A 9,133-nucleotide genomic window follows, 5' to 3' on the forward strand; every position below is an offset into this window, starting at 1 on the left:
AAAGAAAAGGAAAACCTATTACAGGCTCAGTGGAAATTGGACGAGAAAAAGAAAAACTGTGAGAAACCAAAAATGTACATAGAGAAATTGCTGGAGCCATTAGAGCTTCACTTTAGTAGAATTAACAGGAGGAGGGATGTGCCGAACAGACACAAAGGTAAAAACAATCAGAGCAAAATTGGCTGAACAGATAAAGTTCACAAACATAAAAATATTACAGAATTACAGAAAAATGAATTCATGCTGGCTGGGACAATTTGAATGAGAATCACTTTCACTTCATGTGCAGCTGAATGGTCTACATTTATGATGGCTCTAATGAGATCAATTAATCAGTTTAGTTCAGCCAATGTGTTAAAAATATGTATAGTAATTTGTTTGTTTGGCATCTGTATTTCATAATATCACTCTCTGTTTTTTGTTCAAGATCAGCTCTTTATTGTCCAAAAAAAATTGTCTCATTTGTTGCATATCTAATGTTACAAGCTAAATGCTATCAGAGAAACAAATGTGAAATTAATTATATTTTGTTTAAAGTTTACTAAAATGCCTCTTTTATTGAATTTCCACATTGCTTTTCCACAAAAGGTGAGAAATTAGAGATGGTGAATGAAAATACAGAGCTTCAAAAGGGGTCACTGAACAAAGAGAAAGAGCGGGATGATGCGATTACTACACTCATGGAGTTGAAGACTGAACTGGAGAACCAGAGGGGTCGACTCAAAGAGCTGCTGGAGAAGGTGGAGAGGGAGAGGGAAGTAAACAAGCAGAAGCTCCAGGCAGTGGAGACAGAAATAACTGAAAGAGAGATGACCTTTGACAAACCTGAGGAATTATTACGAGAAAAGGAAGACTTATTGCGAGCCCAGTGGAAACTGGACCAGACAAAGAAAGATAATGAGAGACAGCTACTGAACACTGAGAGGCTGCTGGAGCCAATAGAGATTCAGTTCACTAGAATACACAGAATGAAGGAGGTAGACATGCAACTTTGACTTTAGGTAGAGAGAAAAATGTGTTACGTGAATGCACCAACTGTCTCGAGAATAAAGTTAGATTATTACTAGTACACAAATGTAAAGCTACAGATGAATTGGTTCATCCTCTACGAGAGTGTTTAGATCTGCTGTAACATAGAAAATTTATTTTATTATCTTAATTATTTTAAAATGCTACAGGGTCCTTAAAGGTGTGCATACTTTTTTCATCAGTCGTATTAATATAAAAGATTTAAATAAATTAGCTCAGGTTTTGTCCTCAAGAACATCAGGGAAGAGATGGAATTATTACAAAAAGGTGCAGCTTAAAGTTTTTCTTGACTGAGTGACTGAACTTATTACTTGTTTGAGTATGAAAATCTGTTGTGGTTCTTGTTTTTACTTTGTTAAGCATCATCTAATATGTAAACCTTTACAAAACGTTCATCTTGTGATATGTTCTGAATGGGACTTTGTTGAAACATTTTTTATTAAAAAAACAATAATGTTGTCTGCTCTGTGGTCAGTTTATTTAGTGCCGCTGATGCTCTATATTTGGTTTCCTCCTCTTGAACAATGAACAATGATCAGACTGGTTAAAGACTGAAGTTTGAAAGGGTGCTGAACGATTTTTTAAACACAGGCTTATCCTGCATCACTTTAATGAAAAATCCAATCAGTGCGGACATTTTTTGAGACAGATGTTCAACTCCATTTATTGTGTGGACGTTGGCCTGAGGTCAGATATTAACCACTCAGTGCATATTTACTCTAATATAATAAAACAGCCGGTCGTCAGCAAACCCTGACTTCAAAGCTGATGTTCTTTGGACTTTATGTTATTTAGTTTTCTATGTGATTGTAAGGCCTAACTTTAATGATTACCCACAACTGCAGTGTTCAATTATATAGAGGATTTTTAGTTGGAGTGTCAAAGTATAAACACATTCTCAATATGTGTGATATATATATATTTTTAAATCTAACTAGTAAACTGTAATTATAGCTGAACAAACAGACAAGCCCGCTGGATTTTCGTACGAGCCTGTATGTAAATACTGCAACGTGAACACACCTCTTCTTTTTATACACATTCAAAGTACAAATCCTTTTGTTTGAGGACTTTGACCGTGCAGCTAACTGTGAGGTGAGGCAGCACGCACACAACAGGTATGTGGGCTTTTCAAATTGTAATTACATTTCATATTCATATTATAAACATAAATAAAGCAGGTCTTTCTTCTCGACAAACTGAATGTGAGAGTGTAATTTGTCACCCCTCCCCAGTACCGCCACAATGACCTACTGTTTTTCTGTTTTAGTTTGAACTGACTGGTTCAAACTAGATCGCTGAGTTTCATTTTAAAAATATGTATTTAATTGTCCACCTTTCCCTGTAAAATTAACCCCGTCTGAATGGTACTTGTGAATGTGCCTCTTTCAAAGTTTGTAACAGGCAAATTTTTGAGGTTACCATTGGTCAACATTTACTCACAGATTATGCAGATATCATTTTTGATAACTGTGTATTTAATTTTTTTTTAGCACCCAGGATGGTTCACATCAAGGATGGATTATCTTTCAAACCTCTTCTCGGAACCGTCACAGATTTCCAACGCATTGTTGTCATCCTTCTCCTGACACAGTTTTGTGGAGGTACCTTAAACACAAATGTAAATGTAATGAAGCCAAGCGTGGTCCAGAAACTTACAAGCCTCCAGTGCACATACAGAATGAGTAAAGAAGAAGTAATTGTGATTCTTGTAGGACTATTTGCATATTCACAGAGTTAGATGGCTGACAGTAGTAGACTAACAGGAACAGTATTAAATGTTGTAGACAAATGCTTGGATATGAAAGCTATGAAACTAGATTTTCAGAAGCTTTATCTTAAGGCATCAGCTAAAGTGAAACATTTGATCAGTAAGTCTTTCTTGTTGGGTTTCAATCTAAACGATGTGAAAGCAAAACAATTCTGCTAATTCACAACCATGTGAGGATGAAATCCCAAAACAACTGCATGTAATGCTTGTTAGGTCACTCATCTCCCGAGTGCCTTATGTTAATCACTTTAATAATACTAAATGCATGTATGATGAATTACATTCTCACTGCAGACATATTTGAACATATGTTGTTTTGGAGTGATTAGAGTTACAAAGGTCTAACAGCAACTATTAGATAAGATCAAAATATATCAAGACTAAGATGTCTAGAATAATAAATCAATTAGTCATATGAGCTTATTTGTGCCTCTAAAACAGTGTTGATGCTTACAAGAAATGTTTCTAAATCTGACATTGTAACAACACAACAGAACATGCTCAACAGTTCATGTTTATCGTGAATTTGTTTGGTTTGAGAAAAAAAATGTAAAATATATCTACATTATTCCAGGTCAGTCGCAGGAGATTGGTCAACCTCAGCCCGTCATGGTAATGCTCGGTGATGACATTGTTTTGCCATGTCAGCTGAAGCCTCCCACAGACGCTGTTTCCATGACATTGGAGTGGGGTCGACCTGACCTGGACCCCAGATTTGTCTACGTGTGGCATGATGGTCAGGAATTTCTGGTTGACCAAAACAAGGCCTACAAGGGAAGAGCATCAGTGTCCATTGACAAACTGAAACATGGAGACCTTTCACTGAAACTCCCCAAAGTGAACGTCTCTGATGACGGGATGTACAGATGCTACATCCCAAAACTGGGCTAAGAATATTTTGTGAAGCTTCTTGTTGGTAAGTTAATCGACTGGACTGTACTACATATAGAACTGTTCTAACTTAGTGGACAATGTGCAATAAATTTTGCCTCTCATAGTCGTGTTTCCATCAATTCAGAGGACATTGCATTGACTTGCATTCATGAGCATTTTACCCTAACCTCCTAACCACTACTTGTCTACTCCTAACCCTACCTAACCTAATCTTAAACTAAGTCTTCACCCTAAAATTTAATGATTTACATTATGTGAACCTGTGTTTTGCCCTACAACAGGAATTCTAGTCCCCATAACATAAGCAATGTTCACAAATATGTGCACAAATTGGGAGCAATTTAGAGTTCACTGTCTTCAATATGCAGAGAAGCAGGGAGGGAATCGAACCCTGCAATTAATGGAAAATCCGCTCTACCTTCAGAGCCACAGCCACACAAAGTGGGCAAATGTTTGCCAATGTGTGTATACCATAAAACCTTTGACAGCCTTGATTTTCTCCAACAAAAGTTACTATAAAGTTTGTTGTTTGTTAAACATACACATTATTTCCATTTGGTCAGGTCCAAATAAGACCTAAGCCCAGTAATGTTCTTATATTTCATAAAGAATTTGTAGCTAAAATGTTCAAATGGGCCTATACATGGGTCCCAGTTGGAGGATAGACCATGTGTGTGTGATGACTGAGGTAGAAAGGATGCTGTACATCATTCATGGATTGGATTTGTGTTTGAAATGTCTTCTCTCTCTCTCTGATCATCAGGTGCTGTCTCCTCACCTGGTATCAGCTTAGCGGGCATCCATAAGGCCAGCAGCAGTGTGGTGTTACAGTGTGAGTCTGCAGGCTGGTATCCAGAGCCTGAGGTGTTTTGGCTGGACGGTGAGGGAAACCTCCTCTCTGCTGGACCTACAGAGACAGTCAGAGGTCCTGATGACCTCTATACTGTCAGCAGCAGAGTGACTGTGGAGAAGAGACACAGCAACAGCTTCACCTGTAGAGTCCAACAGAAGGACATCAACCAGACCAGAGAGACTCACATCCAGGTTCCAGGTAGGGATGATTTCTAAAATAACACACACACAACTTGTGTTTTGTACAGTTAAGAACAAAGTGTATTTTTATTATTTCAGAGGATTTCTTCATGGCCCCATCAAGTTGTTCTTCTTCTATTGCCACCAGCGTGTTGTTTTGCTTCCTGTTTATTCTTACAGTCGTCCTTTTTGTCTGGAAACTGAGACAAAACAAAATCGGTAAGCAAAAAAATAATGTGACTTTTTAATAATGGTTTTTGAACACATGGTTATAATAATATGAGCCGAATCATCGCAAAACAGCATAAAAGTTAACACATTGTTCATTTATCAATATTCTGATCACATTATTTAAAATATATTTTCAGTTCATCATGTAGATGAAAACATGCGCTCCATGTTGACTTCTTGTTACCGTCATCGTAACACCAGTCAAAAAATTCCTTGTTTAAATTATTTTTTATTTCTTTGGAAATTAAATGTTTCCTATAGGAAAAGTATGGTGCAGATATTTCTGTCCTGTTTGTAAAGGGTAGCCTGTTGTGTAACACTGCTTCTGTTTCTACACAGAGAGGAAGATGCACCACAAAAATACAGATGAACTAAAAGGAGAAGGAAGCAGAGAGCAGCTCATGACAGAAAGCAAGAAAATGAAGGAGGAGCTACAGAAGAAAGAGAAAGAACAGAAAGAGATGACACAGGTTGTGGAGATACTGAAAGACCTGACGAAGGAACTGGTGAAGCAGAAAGAGCAACTCACCTTACAAATGGAGAAGGCAGAGAGATTTATGAAGGAGAATGGAAATAAGGTTAAGTCAGTAGAGAAAGAGGTAACAGAAAAGAACGGAGATATAACAGTTAACAAAGCACAGGGATACTTAAAACTCAGAGAAATTATTACAGAGGTCAACTGGAACCTGGAGGAAAGAAAGAAAGGACACCAAGAACTGCAACTGAACACAGATAATCTAATGAAGAGGACCATGGATGAGGTTAATAAAATTGAGAAACAACTGAAGGAGACAGAGAGACAGCGAGAGGAGATTCAGAGGAAGCTTGAGTCAGACGGGAGGGAGGAAATAGAAAGACTTCACTGAAAGAAATAAAACTCTGTGTCCACATACAGATAATTTAATCTGAACAATCTCAGAATTGTACTTAAAATACATTTATTTAGATCACTTCTGTAATTGATTAGCGTTTATTCTTGGTCAACAATGATGAAAATACACCCCTTTAGTCCTTTGTGGTGTTTTACTACCTGTTTATTGGAATACTGTGATACATTTTAGTTGATTTTTTATTTAATCTCACATTATGTTCCCATTTACTGAACCAACACTGTACAATGTGTTCCTTTTTTATTTTAGTTTGTTGTTCTGTTGTTTCCTTTGAAACAGTTTATATATTTTTTACAGGATTTATTTGAAGATTTAGATTTTTTAACATTACAATGTCTTTAAAAGTGCTTGATCTAAAGTTATATTTTTGTTGACTTTCAATGGTAAAAATTCACGTGTGTGTGTGTGTGTGTGTGTGTGTGTGTGTGTGTGTGTGTGTGTGTGTGTGTGTGCGCGAAATGTAAATAGATGGATGAACCTTAATCGTTATTTTGTCCTGGACAGTACGACAAACTTTCACGACAAGCTTGCTATTCGATGTCAAAATAAACATGAGGAAATCCAGAGGTTGGCTGTGTTGGTATTTAGCATTCCCTTTATTGTTATTCATTATTCCTGAGCAGGCACTGCTTTTTTTTTTTTTTTTACCTTTAGTGCCTCTGTGTGAAGCTCAAGATACAGTGGAAAAGTATAATTGAATGCTCCTTTAATATTAAAAATATTTTGAGATTTATGTGCCTTGGCTGATTTAAAAATGCAATTTTTGACCAGTCTAAATTAGTTTTTTGAATCTTATATATATATAGTTGTTCAGGTAAGTTCATTTGTATGAAGTTTTTGAATTACCCATCTATGCGTTAACTTTGTTAGGCCCCGTATGCTGTTGGTATGTTATGTGTTGCATATAAAAAAAACAACGTAAAGGAAACAATCACCACAATATCCTGCCAGAAATAATGAAATACTCACATGTGGATTTCTTTAGATTTTTATTTAAATAAATTAAATCTTAACTTTCACTTTTTTCAACACAGACGTTACATGTTAACGTTTCCACTGACGCCAAAACTTATAAAATAACTTCATTACTACTATTACTAAACTATATCAGTGGTCTAAATAAAAGCATACTTTTAATCTAGAAGGTGATCATTTCTTTTAAAATAGAAGTTGAAACAAATTAAATTCAGAAGACGACATACCTGCTGCATGATGTGTCAGGCTGCACGGCCAAAAAGTGTAAATCACTGATAAGCTGTGAGCTTAACTTTGCTCTGGTAATTAAATGCAGTTTGCAGCATTAAATTAAGTTTAAACCAGCAGCAACACATATCCAATAAATGCTATATTGGCTCCATGGTTGATGTACCTGTTAATTAAAATCTAAAGCTGGCAAAAGTATAATTCATTTATCAGTTAAACTTTAGACACAGTGTGTGGGTTGGGTCTGCTCACATTCATCTTTCACTTTGAGTGTTTTTATGAACAGCTGGACTTTCAGCCTGTTGCCGGGCAACTGATCACTAGTATAAACTATTACAACTGCAATTAAAACAATCAGGAACAATAGCAATTTTTTTTTGTCTTACCAACTTGGGAAAAGTTCATGAGGTTGTTATGTCTGATGTCTTACTGCAGGGGGCAGAACAGACTTCTTTCTGAGGTCTGATTGAAGCCAAGCAGCATCTATAAAACCTCATTTACTCTGTGTGATGTTAATACTGAGTGGAGAAGCTCTTCACTAAAGATTTCTGTCTGCAAAACAAACATCCTGTGATCTTTCAGCTGTCGCTCGAGGTTCAGTCAGCCATGTCAACCATCACCCACTGACAGAATATGTGACACTGCTGATTTAAACACATTCAGTAGTGGAGACAGTTACCTGCCAGAACATATTGCATCTGTGTTTTCACTATTTACGCCTGCTGCCCTCCTGCGACACAGAAAGGTAAACAAAGCATCTCGGCATCTGCTCAGGGCCCTGATTGAGAAAACGGGATTACTGAATGAATGAATGAGGACAAGACACCCGAGCAAGACACTTAACCCCATGTTGCTCCAGAGGCGTGCAACCTCTTGACATGTATAGCAATTGAAAGTCGCTTTGGATAAAAGTGTGTGCTAAATGTAATAAATGTAAATTTAATGAAAACTCTGAGTATGTTAAGTCTGAGATTAGGGAAACTCTTGGTTTTCTGTTTCGGAGTCCGAGATCAGATAAACCCTTGATCAGTAACTCCGGCAACTTACAGGAGGAGGTTTACACACCATTTAATTTTCTCATTCATACAGTCAGTATCAAAGCACATATGGGAACACATTTATATGCAGAAGGTGAGTCTGGCTGTGTGCTCACATAACCTAATGTACCTTAACAAGCTGGTATTGAAGTGAATGTTCACCACTTGTTCACCTGCTGCTTTTAAAGGCATCATGTAGTCTTTGTAGGGGTGTGGTCTGCCTTGAGTGACTCACAAAATACTTACTATCGAGTTGAATAGTCGACCGTTTTATTTCCTCAGGAAACACAACAATAAACACAGCGCTGTAATGTACCAAGAATGAAAATAAAACAAAAAAATAGAGCTGTTTCAGTAATAAAAGAAAATGTCCGTGTGAGCTGACACTTCAGCTCAATGCTCCTATAAATTGAGGAGTTTGAAACTGAGTTCAGAGTTCAGTTCCTGGTCCTTTTGTGTGTGTGTGTGTGTATAAAGTCTACTACTACCACCCCGGTAGAGTTAATAGCACGAATGTGTTCTTATCTGTATCCTGTCTGAACGAAGTTAGTCCGACGTCCTCGGTGGCTGGTCCCTCGGTTGGGGTCCCCGTTTTCACAACCATCCACCGTCTCTTTGGGCTGGGCTCGCCATCTCTGATTCGTCTATTTCTCTCGTGGTAGTCAAAATAACCACATGTAATGGCAACTGGTATTTTAGCACTACATATCATACACTTCTACATATCAACAATTTGTATTTTGACATTGACAAATTAATTATTTATCACCACATTTATATGTAACATCCCTTTTCCTTAACTGCTTTTAAGGTATTTTAATATTAGCACTTTTTAACATGAATTGAATTAAATTATCAGTGCTAACAAATTTAACATGTACATCGTAATAAACCAAATCAGACACTGTAGTTGGCTACAGATCATTATTGTGTCATTAGTATTTAACTCTATTAACTTAATGTTTTAATACCAACAAAAATGTATGCATTGCACTATAGCTTCAAACACTTCCACCAAGCTACACATTTTCTAACTAACCAAAGCT

The 9,133-nt window shown here is 36.9% G+C and overlaps 1 pseudogene; it reads left to right on the forward strand.

The window, feature by feature from the left end:
- The first annotated feature begins 2,530 nt into the window (after positions 1–2,530).
- Positions 2,531–5,825, forward strand: LOC123979909 (annotated as a pseudogene).
- The last annotated feature ends 3,308 nt before the right edge of the window (positions 5,826–9,133 follow it).

The sequence above is a fragment of the Micropterus dolomieu genome, linkage group LG12 (assembly GCF_021292245.1).
Source record: "Micropterus dolomieu isolate WLL.071019.BEF.003 ecotype Adirondacks linkage group LG12, ASM2129224v1, whole genome shotgun sequence".
Classification (NCBI taxonomy): Eukaryota; Metazoa; Chordata; class Actinopteri; order Centrarchiformes; family Centrarchidae; genus Micropterus; species Micropterus dolomieu.